We start from the raw sequence: 17,893 nt of genomic DNA, 5'->3' as shown, positions 1-17,893 counted from the left end.
TGCAGCTAAAACAAGGCTCAGATAACTACTGTGTTGTCCATGAGCGACTGGCAGATGAAATTCAGGTATACCCAGGGAGGCTTTATTTTGCGTGTTTTGAAGACAGAAATATAAAACCTCCATGACAAGAAAAGTCTGCTTCCCTTTGTAATAATTTAATTTTAAAAAATTGCATTATCCTGACACCTAGGAATCAGTTAGGGACTGTGGTCGCATTGTGCTGGACAGATGCAAGGAGGTGTAGGCCATCAGTAAATAGCTATTGATGAATACAGTTACTTTAACAGTAGCTGCATTGCTCATTTTTAAATTTTTTTTTCTTTTGCAATAGTTTATCAGAGGTTTCGTATTAAATAGCCAGCTATATTTATGCTGTTTTCAAAAGCTGCTTGGTGGATCTTGTTTTGGTGCAGGCTGGTCTCATTTAGAATCTATGTCGATGGATGTGTGTAGCAATAAGCTGCCCTTAAGATGCTGGAGTGTATATTAGCAGATTGTTATCTTTAGAGTTATGTGGATTTTTAGGTATGCTTTAATCTCTTGCTGCCTCTTCCCTGGAAGATTGATTTTTAAGTAGCAAAGCTGATTAAAGCTTTTTAAGTTTTGTTTTTTTTCTTTTTTTCTAAAAGAAAAGGACTGCATGCACTTTTATCCCTTAACCAGTGTTCACCTAAGCTGTGAGAAACTGCTCTCATAGTTTAAAATAAAGCCTTTGTGATAGTGACTTGTTCAACAAGGTTCAGCCGTGACTCTGGTGCTAATTTATTCAGTTAATCATTAAAAGAACAGTATTGCTGACCAGGGACAAAGCAGAGTTTGAGACTGAAAGAAAACTGCTGCATAGGCTTAAGGTGGAAACTAATGTATGAATAATAGCGATAGACCACCAGCTGGGTAAGAGTTGGCTTTCATGTCTGTTTACTTTTGGATGTAGAGGGAGAGAGTAGTTTGGAAAGAGGAAGAAAAGTACTTCCTAAATCTCTACATGGTATGAACTCAGTCCAGCCTATTTACTATGATATCTAACAGAATCCATTTAATGTAATTCATTCTTATTTACCTGCACTTGCTTAAAAATGAAAGTGTTTCTAACACAAGCACGTTGTTCTGACCTTCAATGTTAACATTAATTGCATTTCCCAGTATCCACACTCTGAATTGCAACTGAAAGACCTTTGATTTATAATGATGTTAAGCATCTCTTTCTGTTTTCTGGTTTTTGTTTGTTTTTTTTCTTTTAATAACTAAAAAATTCATAATATTTAACATAGCTGCATTTAGTAGTGATAGCATAGGATTCATCCTACTGAACAACAGTGAATACTGGAAGAAACCTCCATCGTATAAGAAGTACGATTTTGTGGCTAAGGCCATAGTGGGATTTGGGTAGATGAACTGTGATTGTCTATTTTGCAGCTGAGTTAGGAAAGTATTTAGTATGGTCTGAAAAAAGCCACTTCCTTTTTCTTTGCCTCAAATCTCCAAAAGCTAAGTGTGGTGGATGCTTCCTTTTTCTTATGCTTGACCGTTTGTCTGTTCAGACTGCGAGTGGTCCAGTCTGGTATCATTTGGAGTATCATCATGTTCTCCAGTACAATTGAGAGTGTTTAGCTTAACGGGGGGAATCAGAAACCATTTTGGTATGGACACTAAGGTCATTCAGAAGCAGCCTATGCAATGCAACAGACGGACTTTTGCAGCCACTTAATCTGATTTAATCTAAAAGATGAATTAGGGACAGTGACCGGAGGAGAGCATTGGGGACCAGCCTGGGGGAACTATCAAATATTCCCTTTTCCTGGGCAGTTCAGCTTTTGTTCCTCGCCTTCTATATTTAATGCAGTTTCCGTGATTCAGCAAGCTCAACATTGAGAAAAGTGCCAGACTGATGTCTATAGGCAGCCCTGTCTTCTATGTCCCTTTACTTGTGTCTACTATCCATAAGTGTGACCCTGCTATACAGAGGTTAAAAGTACCTCTTTCTGCACATGGCATTTTTGGATCCTTTTTCCCTGGTTCATTTTGTGTTGCATGTTTATAATATGTGGCCTGGTGCTACTTGTGAACTTGCTGCATGGTGCCCTGTCTAGAGGCCCCAGCTGATTCAGTGTGCCCAGGCCACCAGCAGCCAGCTCCATCTCACTGCCTGGGTTAGAGTCTGGGTTCATCATTCCCAACTGACCCGTGTCCCAGGCAGTCAATGCAGTTTCTGATTAAGTGTTTTGTGGTTGAAGAGTGCAGGTGCTGTGCTTAGCTGTTGATGGGAAAGAAGGCCAGGGGATGCCATGCCTTGTTTTATCACCTGGACAGAGGAGTAACTGCAGAAGTGTCAAATGCAAATTAAATGCAAGCAATGAATATGGCCCTGTTTCTTGGTAGAGCTATTAGTAAGGAAATACTGGCTATCTCAGTGAACAATTTAATGTCTGTTTTCTTCATGCTAAAGGCACTGAAGACTTTAAAAGTTGCTCTCAAAGGGTACTTCTCATATACACTGTGTGGATACAGGATAATGAGATTTAGAAAACCTCTAAGTAGCCTCTAGAAATAGAGGTATGAACAGCTGTAAGTTTCTATGGATGCTGAAAAGTAAATGTGCTGAAAGGAAGGCTGAACACTAATATGGGAATGGTCATGGGATGAAAAGGCTTACATGGGTGCTTTCTGCAGCAATTGCAAGCGGCAGATTGGGGGAGGCATGTAAAAACAAAGTAAGGGAACTACAGATTGCCCCTTCTGTGTTCTCCAGTCTGAAGAAATCAGCAGCTGAAAGAGATCCGGGGGTGCGATGTTGCATGTGAACTGCTAAGTTTTATTAGCCACTGATCGACTTACCCTCCAAAAACGTGTCTAATCACTTTTTGAAAGTATTTATGCTGTTGACACAAGATACCATGGAAGCTTGAAAGCTTAGAAATTTGAATATTCTTTAAATGAAAAAAGCTTTTTTGTTTGTTTAAATTCTGCCACCTGATGAGAATTAGTAGTAGTGAGTGAAACCATTTATGAGAGACCAAGTAGTCATTTCCTACACAGCTTCCCTTGTACAGACTGCTATCGTGTCCCTTGGTCATCTTTGGAAGAAGAGAGGCAAATTTTACTTCTGGTACTACAAGCAGTGATGGCAGGAACTGAGGAAAAACAGCCCTCAGCTCTGTATGCCATCAAAAAATTAGCTTTCTGTGCACAACATAGCGATGATAAATAACTGTTGGAGCGTACCAACAATTTGACTTCACTCCAGAAAGTCCTCTGTATGGAAGAGATGTAGGGTCAAGGGACAACTGATACAAGGTAGTCATAAGCAGCTATTTATTGGTGAGCGTAAGCATTATTAAGGATAACACTGTATCCTGTGTGTAGGATATATCCTACATTAGTGATGCATTATTTTCTCAGCCGTAAGAATGCCAGCTGTTACTATCTCTGTTTCACAGGCGTAGACTGATGGGACAGTCATAGTTTGATCCACTAGGGTGAAGAACCCTAAAGGACCCACAATGCCTGCATCCTAAGCATTACAGCCCCTTCATCAATAAACTCATGGAAACAGAATATTCCTTCAGGTATCCACTCTTACGAGAACAGGGATGTTTGCACATATTTTGGACTATATTTACAAAATGTTTCAGATACAGAGACATCTGCTTTTACTCCTGAAAAAATGGAATGCCCGACTTAGCTTTGATGCCGTGAGCTCCTAATAACAGTTCCAGAAGAATACTCTTATTTAATAAGAGATTTAAAAAAATTATTATTTGAGGTTAAGTAAAATTTGCCCTTGGACTTCTTTTGTGGTCCAGAGAAGGAAGTGGTGGTCATATTCTGAGAGAAAGTCTTAAAGCACAGGTTGTCTCATTGCCTTGTATTTTGATTCAGAAGGGAAGGACAGGATTTTGAAGGAATGGAAGCAGTTATTGGGAAGTTTATAGGGAAAAGTCTTAATAATTGCTTCAGTGTTTTCCCATTGTTCATAAATGACACGAGCCTGACTGCATTGAATGAAATATGCCCTTGCAGCTTTATCAAAAGAAAAGCTGGAAGTGAAGTCCTGTGAACGTTTGCCTTCTGGAGGCTGTTTCATATGAAGCAGAACAATTTGCCTCCCTCAATTATACCATTTGTTTGAAGAAAGCAGCAGGTTACTTGCTGAGCAACTTGTTACTCTCAGTAAGCTGCCTCAGCCCTGTGGCATCTGGGGGCTGGTGCCCACTCTGCGCAGGCTGAGATGCAGAACACTTGACTTGCTACAAGCTGTACCTTGCACCTTAACAATTTAGATGAGGAAGTCCATCCTTAATTAGTTTGCGAGGCTCTTAGTTAGCAACTGCCAGTTGCCCCTTCCCCTCTGGGAAGGGGAAAGTCTTTTGGCTAGCTCTAGAGAGGAAAGAGGCAACTGCTGCTATCTCCTGGCATGGTAAGTCCAAGTGGGAATGGCTTGAAGGAGGAGCAGGTACACTGTAAGGAAATCTGATGCCGTTGGCATAACATAATCTGGCATTAGTATGTAGCTTTAAAAATAATTCTACAGGGAGGAGAACAATACTATCACAAAGTAGTTGTTGCAACATTTCTGCCAAACTTTGCATTTAAGCAGCAAAATTATTTTAAGGAATCCTTTCCTTAAACTGTTTTTTCTTCTGATTTACACTTAAGCCACAATCAGACTTCTCTGTGGTTTTATTTAGTTTCTGAGTCAGACTTCTTCTTTCTCTTTTTAAATAACAACCTTCCTAGTCTAGGAATAGCAGTACTACTGTACCCACCAGTTCCCCTCTTCTGCATGAACTCTTGTTGCCCTGCATTGCACAGTGCTGCTGCCCTGCAGCGAGGGGTCCAGGTGCAGCTACAGCCTGTGAAGCAGTAGCCTGCTGTCACACCTGTCTAAACACAGCTGATTCCTGCCTGCTGTGATAACACCTCCAAGTCCTGGATCACCTTGGGGAAGTTACTGAGGAGACTGTTGGGGATACCCACCCAAGCCTGGCTTCCTTGTTTCAGAGGGGAAAACAGTCTAGGGGGTTATAAGGTCTTTTGCTGGTCTGGATTGCTGCTCTGCAACACTGTGAGTAAGAGCTGTGCTTTTCTTTTATGTTTCTAGCTGTGGCACATTCAGGAAGTCTACAAGCACAGCCTCTGCACTTTGGTTTTGGTCTCTGTGTCAGGACTCCATCTCATCCCATAGTTAGGCATGCAGGCTGGGAGAGCAGTGCAAGATGCAGTAGAAATTTAGGATAGCTTGAGTGTGCCCTGGAATGAAATGAGAGCTTGTTTTTTACTAAAGATAATACTGTTTTGTTTGTTGCATTTGTGTCACCTGAACCTGGAGAATTGGCAGTAGTTCCTTCAGACCCTTGCTCTTCCTTGCTGGTTAGCATAGCCAAAATATCTTAATATTTTATGAGACAACTATATGACAGTATGGACCTTAGGATAGGATATAATATATGAAAATGCTGAGTCCCTTCTATGGATGTGAGCATTATAAAATTTGGGAGTACCTTTTATAAGGCTTTGAGTTTTGCACTTCAATGGTATGGTATATTGATAGAATATTAATATCTATTTCTTTTACCTTCGTGTAGCCAGGAAGTGGTGCTGTCATATTTGAATGAATGCTGTAGAAACAGAAAATGTTATAGTATGCCTTTTGGAGACTAATGAAAAGTGTCCATAGCACTGCTTGACTGGGACTGTGGTCTCATTTGAGCAAAGGCTGGGGTCACTGAACCAGCACAGTTAGGTTTATTGGCTAACCAGCCAGCTTGCAGAGAAACTGCTTTTGTTTTTAATGAGAAATGTGACATTATTAGCACTATTTTGATGTGGAGGAGTCAGAATTGCTGAGCTTGTTTGAAATTTTCCCTTGGTTCTCTTTTTTTATTTTTGGCTTTTATTTTTTTTAAATAAAAACGTAATAGTGACTGCATGCTGAAAGTGCTTACTTTACTCATGGCATAAGAACGCTTTTCCTGTGCTGCGTGTGGATTTTGAATATGATCCAGAGTCCAGGAGTGATTCATGATGCCTTTGTAACAGGCACCTGACTCACGTATATCATGATGAATCAGCTTCCTAGGCCTGGTGGATGCTGTTCTGTGAAAGAAATGTTCTTTGGGCATGGTACACCATGCAAGCACACGTTCCTAGACTCTTTCTTTCAGCATTCATCCCATTAATTACTAAGACTGTAAATCCACATCTAAATTGTCTTACTGTTTATGCAAATTAACATTTCAGAAAACCAGTATTTTGCCATTGGTTCAACTTATTGTATGAATAGAAATTCTTGGGCTACTTTTATAGAGCCTCAGGGTGTTTTATTCTTTCCCTTGTGACGCGTTGCTACTAGCCGCCTCAGTGGTAGCTTTGTCCTTGCATCAGAATGGCTCTGCAAAGGACAGATTTGCAAGCGGAAAAGTGTAGCAAAATAAATAAGACTTTCTAAAGCTTCACCTTCAGCTTGAATATAGTAGGATGAAGTGGAAATGAAACAGGAGAGTTTAGCTTAGGAAAAGGTACCCATATTTTGGAGGGTTTCTTAAGATTAAGCTGACTTGACTCTTAAAATATTTTAATTAACACTTCATTAACCTCAGCATGTTTGGAAAATTGAGAATGATTTCTCTTCTCTCCCCGTTGGCGCAAGGAGAATTTGTGTCTGTTTGCCTTGAGCTATATGCTAGACGTTGCCATAATGTCATTATTATAAGAATGAAATATGCGACAAAAGCTACTTATGAAAAATGGCCATGGGCAGATGACCTTCTGTGAAATGTGGACTAGGCACAATTTTCTGTTTGCAGATGCACTTCTTGAAACTGATAGCGATTATCATAAGACGTGATTTCTTAACAATGAAATATCTTAAATAACATAAAAATTAAAATTGCCTGATTTTTTTGGAAAGTAAAGTCAAGCTTACCTACCTTTCTGGTCAAGAACAAGTAAATTTTTTTAGCTCAGAAGAATTTTGTAGGTGCTTTGTTCTTAACAACAAATATGATACAGGCATATGTTAACTAATGTTCATTATGTCATGTGCTTTGATTTTGAGTGTCTGTTTTTGGTCATGAAGCATGAGAACTGCAGTACTAGTCTTCAAAGTGTGCAAAATACAGGAGTACTATATGCAATGTATATACTTATGTGTTAATAATAGAGCTGATTGTATTGCTTGAAATTAAGATTGTCTGGCACTTCTCTGTAAAAGATCACTTTTCAGATGCTTATAACTTTACCAAATTTTAATCTTTTGGACTGATATTTTCTATGTTTGATCTGTGCCTGAGGGTGAAAATTTATGTGCATAAATTTTAGGGAAATTGTTTTTCTGAATATGTCTTGTATTGGTTCCGTATAATGAAATTTAGAATTTTTAATTTTTTTTTTTATTTTAAGAGTTAGGAAATCACATCTGAAGAAATTACATTAAAAGAATGTATGTTAAATGCAGAGTGAAGCATGTTTAGGAAATACCAGAATTAAATTTTCCTGTGTAACTTGGGTTCAGTAGTTTAGATGGAGTGAGTGACAGAAGCATCAGCTACGTACTTACTGTAGAGGATAAAAATAAATACTGAATGCTCAAATACTAAATGAAGGAGTGTTATGGAGAAAACAATGCTCCAATAATGTAATTAGAGACTTATAGCCTAATGAGTATGCAAAGACAGTCCCCTGAGATTGCACATACAACTTTTCTTTGGGTGTGTCTGCAGTCTAATCATCTTTTTTCAATGAGTCATTTTATTAGACATAGTAAACCTAAATGAACATAGATGATTATTCTCTGGTGCAACTTTTGGGGTTCTGTAGAAATATGAATAAGAAACAGCTTTCATTGTCATTTTGTACTATGCAATACAATTAGTCCTTGCTGGTATATAAGCCTGAAACAATTGCTTGGATATAGTGAAATATTTTCTATTTCTCTCTTTGTTGCAATGCATACTGAAGCTTTTTAATGTTGTTATATTAATATGTAATTGCCAATAAGGTGTCCTGTACTGGATTTCATATTATACCTCCATAATGAAAGTAGCTTTTGTATACTCTACTGCTGTTATACTTGCAACAAAAGATGAAAGTGATTGATTCATAGTTAAAAGACTGCATTTACATTGAAGTATAACCTGGAATATTCTGTTGAATTATAAATGGGGAAGAATGAGTGGTTTATATACATTTATCAAGTGTATAATAACTTCGAATTCTTGAACATCATGGTAAGATTTCTGTACTATGAACATGGTGTAAAGAGCTGTCTTACACCTGCCAAAGATCTGAACACAGATACTGTATTTATAGCTAGGTACTATTACTACAGTGGTAGCTCAGAAAATACTGCATCTTTGCAACTTCTTTTCATCAGCCACCAGTTTGGAGGCACTTGGTAGTAGAGGAGGCTGCTGCTGCAGCAGTGGATCTGCCTGCAGCAGACTGGCTGGGGTATGTGCCTAAGCCTGTGAGCACTGGGAGCAGGAGTGGTACCTGTCTCATTGCTTCTGCCTCTTTTCCTTTCCCGAGCCTGCATTTTTTTACAGGAGAACTGAAATGTGAGAATGTCCAGGCTTTTGGTGAACTTGTAGGTTCTAAATCCATATGAATTTTTAGATCTTTGTTTATAAAGTTGTTTAATTATGAATAAAGAAAAAGTATTGCTAGCAATAATCTGTAGTTGCGCCTGCTCACGTGGAAGAAACTGCCCATAAGCGAGGTCAGACTCCCATCAAGAAAATAAGATTCAGCAAAAGGCAGCATGAAATAAGTGGGATCAGCTTCTGTGACTGCCAGAAGCAGAAGTTCGTTAAACAGAATTTAAAGTTCATGTGTCTGTGAGTGGAGTAAGAGGGGGAGTCATCCCCAGTTCTCAATAGCTAAAATGTCTTTCTAGGACATCACTTCTGTTGATGTGAGAACTGAGGAGAATATTGGAGGGGGCTGGAATAATTATTTTAAGCCACTTTTATGGTTTCCCTCCAGCAATCTCCTGATACAGTGAAATGCAGCAAGGAGATCCGCATGAGGTAATTCACTTTGCTTATAGGGAACTTACTGCCCTACTTGAAACAGCAGGGATAGGAGTGTTGTACACATCCTGTTAATACCATCCTCAGGACATGCAAGTCTCCCTTCAAATCTTGCAGTTAATTCAGGAACACTTCCAGTGTTGACAGGTGGTGGAGACAGCACAGCACTAATGGCCTTACAAATATCCAGGACATCTGTGCCACCCCTGAACTTTAACTGTATCTGGACAGATGGCTAACAAATCTCTGACGGTATGGGCTGTTGGTTGTCACAGGGTTGCTGAGCTGTTATCGATCCTTTTCTGATCATTGCTAATGTATGTGAGGTAAACCCGTTGTACAGCCTCATGAAAATGTCTTTTCTTATTTGAAAGTTTAGGGCACAGTGCATGTTGCTGTGTGTCCATTTGCAGTGTGGTTGCAGAAGCACAGCTTGTTTTTGTATCCTTTCTCAGTTGCTCTGAACACAAGTGATATCTCTGTCCTCAGACTAGCATTTGAGGCTTGTCAACCTTATATGGTAGTTGCTTGTGCAGAAGCAAGGAAAAGAAATACTGGCTTCATAAAAAGCAGCAGTGTTTGGTTCTGGTAATTAGAGACAGTAGGATTGATTTCTCTAACATGTAGCAGCTTATACCATGCAGCTGTAGCCTGTTGCCAGGAAATGGATTTTGCAGACCTGGACCATTTCTTCCTATGGTTGCAAGACCAAATGGACAAGTTGTCCTGTAACATCCTGTGAGTGTGCTTAGGACGTAGTGCAGTGTCTTGTGGGGCTATGAAATGGGATATGACTGCAGCAAGCTGTAGAGCTTGTCATGGCTGTGCCCATAGTGCAGCCCAGCAAGATGAAATGATACTATACTGGCAAGGGGAAATGCAGGTGCTTATCTTACGGCTAGTGTGCAGTACTGATGGTGTTAGAAATGCTTTAGGAATTAGAAATGCTTTTTGTGGGTTTAGGAGACCTTAAAAATAAGATGAAAAGCTTTTCTTTTTCTCTCCAGCTAATGTGAACTTGCACTTTATCTACAGTGGAGTCTGAAATCCAACATCCTACTGTATTGTGTTTCCCTATAGACAAACAACTTCCTTATCAGTCTTGGTAAGAGTCGAATAACCTCCTGTATTCAAAAGGCAATGTTCACAACTGGCTTCTAATTTCAAAGCCAAGATCTTATTTCCTATGAAGACTATCATGCTACATCAGCTGAAATTATTATTGGAAGACACAGCAGTAATCTGCTTCCACTGAAGTTGAAATGTTCCAGCGTGAAATTTTATTTCGTGCTCCAAAGATGTCAGCTGCATAGCAGGCATTGTAACTTGCAGGAGGAGTTTGAGTGTAACAGCTGATACATTTTTGAGAGTCACATCCTTTAAAGTTGATAAAATTCTCATTCTAATGACTTACTGCAATAATAGCTTTTTTTTTTTTTTTTTGGCCTGGATGTTGTGCAGACATCACAGCTGCTGTGATAGTCATCACACAGTGAGTAATGAATGTGGTGCAGCAGAAGTGGGCCTTGCCCAGATGGTGGCACAGAAAGCTGGAACTCCTCCTATGCAAGCGCTGACCGCACCTGGCCCTCTCTGCGTTTCCCAAAAGGATCTCTATAGGTTGTCAAGGCTTAAGTCATTTCAATTTATGAGTTTATGACACAGATTTGTTGGCTCATGTTTTTTCTGGGTCTGCCTGCTGTATCTGGTAACATTTTTGCCTCATGAGTGTGAGGAGTGTGTGTCAAATATATATACAACGGTTATGTGCTGGGTTTAGGGTAGTGACAAGCTTGATATGGCTTCATGATTTTGCCTAAAAGAAAGTGTCTGTGCAATTTTATAATCGAAAACAAAGTACAGCTGGAAGGACAAAACAGCTGCACTCTATTTCTGCAACAGGTCATGGAGGAAGGGTTGTACAAAACTTCTTGTGTAAATCAGTAAAATTATTTTGATGAATTTGAGTTGTACTGTAAAGAATCGTCTTGGTAATCCACTCCACATCAGCCTGACTCTGTGTGTAGTGAATGATAATGCTGGACCAGAAGGGAGTGTGGCTAAGTGGTGCTATGATGGTTTTTGACTGGAAATGTTGGGGCAGGAGATCTGCTGATGCAGCTGTGGGCAGTATGAGTATTTAATTTTCAGTTTTATCAGTTACAAATGGAAATGCTGTAGTACCTCCTGGACTTTTTTTTTTCCTCTGTGCCTTCAAAATAACAGTTGCCAGGACTGCTTCCCTGCTTTACTACTTTGTTTTAAACTTTCCAAACTACAGCAGAGTTGCTCCAACTTTGGTCTGCAACAGCGGAGTGGCAAATCTGGCCTGATTGGTTAGTGGATGATGTCTGAGTGTGGGGCTTATTCAGGACTGTAAGTGGCTAGTTTGGTAGGTTTTTTTTCTCTGTGGCCTCAGCTTTTCGTGGGCACTGAGAACACTGCTAGGACAGGCCTTGGTAACTCTGTTTTGGGGCAACATTTTCTATTCATGGCAATTTCTAACTACTTCAGCAAAAGCAACAGGGCTGGACCTGAGTTAGAAAGCATCAGTAGTGAGTTTACTGCTGTGCTGCAAGCCAGCTTGTAAGTACGAACCTAGGAAAGCAGTAACAGTTATCACAGCCTGTCTGGGCCAACAGTGCCTGTAACTCATAGGCAAAGAGTTGAATGTACATGGGACTGCCTTTTCCCCACTTCTCCCCTGGTAGCTTTCCCTCCTCCAACTGTTTTCAGCCCAGGATGGTTTCCTGAGCTTGATAAGCTTTGTCTATCTAGGAGCAAGAGGTAGGCTTCCTTCCAAGTATGTGTTTGCTCCTCCACACCACCCCAGCTCTATTCAAATGTCTCCAGGGCACGGCTTGGCTCAGATTGCCATAGTTTGGTCAGCTGTGTGAGGAAATGCTGTGCATGTTTGTTGTGAACTGACTCCTGATGGCTTCATTTGCTGGACCCTATCTCCAATATCAGAAGAGACCATGAACAGCATTCTCCACCCTCTCCTTCCTCCTTTCCATTTTTTTTGCCACCTGCTCCTGAAGCCATCGCTTTCCCAGGCTGAAGGATCATAACCTGCCCAGCTGACCCATACCTATGTTCTTCCCTGTTGTCTCCTCTGAACCTTTCACTTGCTGAGATAAGGAGACTAGTCTGAACTGCGCTCAAGGTCTAGAAAAAGCATGAATTTATTCAGCAGCATAATGTTTTATTTCGCTCACTGTTCTGTTCTTAATAACTCAATGGGGTTTTGGCAGTGGCCAAGCACTGAGCTGATGTGTTCATGGAACTATCATAACCCCAGGCCATGCTTTAGAGAAGTAATGGCTAGGAGTACTCTCTTCCTCCTCTGACGTGAGAGAATGTGGTCTTTTATACAGTGGGGATATGTCGTGATTTAACCCTGGCCGGCAACTAAGCACCACGCAGCTGCTTCCCCCTCCCAGTGAGGTGGGGAGGAGGAAAGGAAAAAAGTAAAACTCGTGGGTTGAGAAAAGAACAGTTTAATAACTAAAGTAAAAATAAAAATACACTACTAACTAATAATAATAATAATTGTAATGAAAAAGAATACAACAACAAAAAAGAAATAAGAAAAGACAAGTGATGCACAATGCAATTGCTCACCACCCGCTGACTGATGCCAGAGCTGCGATCCGCCCCTCCTGGCCAACTCCCCCCTGTTTATATACTGGGCATGACGTTCCATGGTATGGAATACCCCTTTGGCTAGTTCAGGTCAGCTGCCCCGGCTATGCTCCCTCCCAGCTTCTTGTACACCTGCTTGCTGGCAGAGCATGGGAAACTGAAAAGTCCTTGGCTTAAGATAAGTGCTACTTAGCAACAACTAAACCATCAGTGTGTTACCAACATTATTCTCACACTAAATCCAAAACACAGCACAGTACCAACTACTACTAAGAGAGTTAACTCTGTCCCAGCTGAAACCAGGACAGGATACTAGTCATATCTGTTCTGAAGAGAGTTTGGACCTAGTAATTTAAAAAGAATCATCTGGACATTCTGCAGTCTTTTTAAAGTGGGTTGCTCGTAATATTCCTATACGCAATACCATGCAAATCTGCCATTGCTACGACATCTCAGATATATCTTCACATGGATTTGTTTATAAAACTGCACTATTAGTTTTATTGCAGTTGCCCAGGTTGTTGGAGACAGTCTAGCAATTACATTCAGTTATGCTGTACATTTGAATAACAAAAGAAGTTACTGTTTTATATGTCAGTGGATATGAGCCCTATGAGCTTCACGAGCTGTCTTTGCTTATTATCAGCTCTAGAGAATCACCCTTATTCATACAATCCTGGAAATTTATGCTTGACTGCATTTGCTGGAAATATTAGAAACATAATTTTGTATTATGGAAACACCTACTGTGTAGCAGGCGTGAACCTGGGGTTGTGTTTTGTATAGGCTTAAACTCTAGGGTGTTTATTTCTAAAAGTATATATAAACTGCACCTTAATGGATGGGGGCTAGAAAGAAGCTTCCAGTACTGGCAGACTGTGGTCAGGCTGTCTTATGTCATGTTGAGGAAGATTCAGAACTTGAAATGCTGACAACTCTTCCCCAAAAACACTCGGCAACTGTGCACAAGGTTGTTCCTGCGTTACTGCTGTTCAGTGCAGGTAATACTGTAGTGCCAAAGAGCTGTAGCCATATGAGTGGTCAACATGGCAGGATAACAAACACACAATTAGATGCAGAGTTTGTGGTTAAACAATGGCATGATTAACAGGTATTTCTCTCTCCCTCTATCTAAAATACATACATATAAATCTCATAAATCTTATATAAATCCCTCTATCTAAAGCACTTAAATGTGAAGTGTATTATTCTACCTCTATTAACTGTATATTTTTAATGTGTTTCCACTGTCTAGTTGCTACTTAACTATTAAGCCTGATTGAACTGGAAACAGAAATAGCTTCTAAACGGGGGAAGGAGGCTTTCAAGACAGGGAAAAATAGTAGGGCAAGATTTAGTAAGGATGGGTAGCATTTGTGAGAGGGTAATGAAAGCAAAAAGTATACAAGTGAACAAAAAGTGAAAATTAGCTAGAGGTATGTGCCATGATGGCATACATGCAGCCAGGTTTGCAACAGCAAAGAAACACCTATGTTTGTACTTCGTGTCTATCAGATTCTTTCTCTTTTTCTTCCTTTTAGTCCACTGTAACTCGTGAACCTATGGGCTGCAAAATTAGCAGAGAATGAGATGTCTCAAATATATTTAAGTTCCTACAAATTTAACGAAAATCAGCAGCTGGGTAAAAGAGAACAGCCCAATTAGTGCTCCCCACTGAGAAAAGGCAGCTACATCTTGGCTCCCATCACCTCTGCCAGGGATTGGCCAGCTGGTCAATGAGCACACGCATCCTGCACCGGCCGGTCAGCCAGCACACATGTAGCTGTGAAAATGTCATGGCCCATATGTCACTTGTCTGGCTGAACAGAGTGCTCAGGGATAAGTGGGTTAAGAAATCTAGGACATGTCTATAGGAAACCAGGCATTACATTTCTAGTGGCTCATGGAACAACATGTTGTTTTAGTAGTAACCAAGATGCGACGTTTTACCTCTTGTCAACTAATTTGCACTTAGAAAGCTTCTAGATGGGTAATCCTGAGAACCTCATAGTCAAGTCCCACATGATGGTAGAGGCTCTGAAAGTACCGCTGGAGCTCCTGCTTTGGTTTGAAGGAGGAGGAGCGGTCACTGTATCATAATTGCAGTGATGTCAGCCAATTTATGCATGATGCATGTGCATTTCACCTTTTATAAAAGAAAATTATATTTGTCTAGACGTGAAGTGATATGAAATATTTCCAAACTTTCTCCATCTCTTTGTGGAGATGCTGCCAAAGGAAAGGTGGAGAAATGGAGAAAAATGCACTAAATATTGCCGTAGCACTTCTTTTTTTTTTTTTTTGCTTAAGAGTGTATTTTCTTCAAATGTTTTTAGTGGGTTCTTCTGTTAAGATCTCATTTTTCTAACTCTTAATGTATGCTAATTCGTTTTTACTTGAATGAAGGAGTAAGAAATTTGGCCAGCATATTTTTGAGGAAATCTACTTTCCATTTTAGTTACGCTGATTTAACTTTTCTGTGTAGCCACTCTTTGTGGCATCAAGGCACTTTCTTATTCTTTATTCAGTTTACCCAGGTAAACTTGTCTTAATAGAACAGTATATTTGTGACGGTAAGATGATTTTAATGAAGAGAATGGGGGGGGAACCTCCTAATAAACCTATAAATTCTTTGAAGAACTGGGAGGGAACCAGAATCTCTGAGGAGTTCCAAAGTGATGGCCTCTCTATCACTCCCACTCTGGTTGAGGGGCACATTGACCGCTCTAATACAACATGGATCTCCACACTCTGATGTTCCCATGTTTGTCCTAAAATGCCAGTTTCTAAAATTGGCGTAGTGCATGTTTCAGTCCCTGTTGCATGGGTTGAATCTGGGAATCTTCGTCTTCTGCTGGACAGAGTTGTGCTGGAGAAAGGGAGCGAACCTGGTGGTCACTGCAGAGGCTGTGGGGACTCCTGCCCCCATCCTAGCCCTCTGCTATGGGGACGGTGCTCGTTAGTCTGCTCTTGCCTGGGGCTTCATAACAATCACACGGCTGATGGTGATCCTTATTGCTGGATTACACGGATGGTGATGTGATCTGGGAAATGATGCCATTGATGTCAGCTTTTCTCAGCAGTGTTAGGAGATTATTGCCAAGCACTTGGGAATATCTGTGTAAATAGATGGGAAATTGTTCCCTTGAATACCTTTAAAACTAGTGTGATTATGAACAAGAGATTACTTTGGTTTGCAGATTTATTTGTGATAGTTCCATTGAAATATACATAAGTTTAAGTATTACATGAAATATAAATGCAGTTGATTTTGTGATAATTTGTCTTATGTTGGAAGTTGGAAGGCATGCTTTATTTTAATCACATATATATGTGTGAACAGGACTAAACGTACTGATGATTAACATACTTAACCTGGGTGAGAGGTGGTTTGCTCTTGTGCATGTGCCATGCAGTGATGTATTTCAAACTACAAAGGATTGTAAAATTAAAAATATCAATTTCTGCAGAATGTTGGCACCAGCACGGTACAGTGGTTAATGATGAGGCTCAAATATTTTTACAGTGGAAAGACTGTATCTTTGATACCTATAGCACTTCTATAAATATGGCTGTATCTTTCACAGCTGAGCTTGGAGAGTGTTTGAATAATGCCATATGATGGAAAACAAAAGTCTGAATTTACAAGTGCTATAGTTGCCTATGTCTACCCATTATTTTATTGGAAAAAACAGCATGTAGCAAAACAAAAAATTGTTTGTTTAGCAGAATATTTACATTGTAATTTTCTAATTCATTTAGCAAAGAGAAGAAATCAATAGAAACTGATGGATTGTAATAGAGTAAAAGTGAACAGAAAATGCCCTCTCATTATTTGGTGATGAACTACTCTATACTTACATCCACTGTGAGTGACTGTCTGGTCTTTCCCTAAGACAAATGAACAAAAGACAAACAGTATGTGTAGTGTGTGGTCATCTCTGCACTTCAGGTAGTTTTGGAGATTCACTTGACAGTACTGTTTCCTGTGTTAGTGATAAATAAAGGTGCTGAGGCATTGAAGATGGGTTTTGGGGGGCAGGGGTTAAGAAGAAACCATAACCTTGAGTTTAAGACAATGTAGCACTTTTTTCAACAATAGAAAAGATGACTTCATGTTCATAATCATGCTCACATTTGGCCAACAGCGTTGTACAGTCAAATACCTGTTAAGACTCATTCAGTTAGATCTTCTGTATTTGCTTTTTAAATCTTTTTGGGGTTTTACACTGTTGTTTTTGATCACCACCATAAATTTCATTAACAAATTTCTCATTCACTAAGCCATGATCCCCCAAAGCAAGGTTATGTCATATGCTACTTAATAGGTTTAAAATTCTTAAAACATAAGGTTATAGTAATGAGTGGAGGTAAAAGAATATGAATAAAGGTATTCTGGATGGAAGCTGATCTAAGCTGACAAAAGTCATGCTATGTAATTATCCTAATTGGAAACGGTAACAGAAAAACAGCTAGGCAAAGGGCATTACTACAGAGGGATGTGGAAAGGATTTTTTTATGTTAGGCCAACAGGAACAAGTTTAAGTGAAAGCAACAGAAAATCCGTATGAGACTGGCAAATGTGTATGTGTGTGTGTGTGATGAGATATTGAAAGAAGGGCTGTGCTCTGAAATGATACTCCCTTTGCTCTGACTCCTGTCTTGACTTACAAGTGTCTTTTGTAAAGTACTGTATTTCTTTGTGCATAGTGGGGAATGGAGTAGAAATGTAATGATATTAAAATCGCTAACAGTTGAGCAGAGCCTAACAATTAACTACAAACTACTTAAAATCTGCTTTATCTTTGAAGAATTATGTTATTAAATAGTAAAGAACAAACACTTTCAATGAGAAATTTGAAATTGGTACTTGAATCACTGTCAAGTTAAACTGTTAGGAAAACTGTGGGCCTCACTTTGATTTCCTATTAGAAACAGCTGGAAGAAATGCGTTATCAACCTCCACTACTTCACTGATGTAAAACTAATAGGGGAGGACAAAGCAGATACAAACTTTCTAGGCTTTCCTGTGTGGGAAGGCAGAGGTCAGTAAACTGATGCTCTGTAAGCTGATGCCCTGGGTTACTCTTCAGCAACTTCCTTGCATAAGTAAGTTCTTCAATTTGTCTCTGGCATTTGCAAATTATTTTTTCCTAAAAAGTTGTTAATATATTTAACAACACTGATGACAAGATAGAGGGACATTATATGGCCTG

General features: G+C 39.7%; 1 protein-coding gene across 1 annotated transcript in view; it reads left to right on the top strand.

Moving 5' to 3' along the window:
* Positions 1-5,047: 5,047 nt before the first annotated feature.
* The window catches only part of ITGA6 (integrin subunit alpha 6), a 116,428-nt gene continuing 103,582 nt past the window's right edge, over positions 5,048-17,893 (top strand). The window contains exon 1 of the mRNA XM_050900214.1: positions 5,048-5,065. The gene's annotated coding sequence lies outside the window, so the exon portion shown is untranslated. The remainder of the gene's footprint in view (positions 5,066-17,893) is intronic.

This window comes from Gymnogyps californianus, chromosome 7, assembly GCF_018139145.2.
Source record: "Gymnogyps californianus isolate 813 chromosome 7, ASM1813914v2, whole genome shotgun sequence".
NCBI classification, from domain to species: Eukaryota; Metazoa; Chordata; class Aves; order Accipitriformes; family Cathartidae; genus Gymnogyps; species Gymnogyps californianus.
This window is presented reverse-complemented; position numbering and strand designations above follow the sequence as displayed.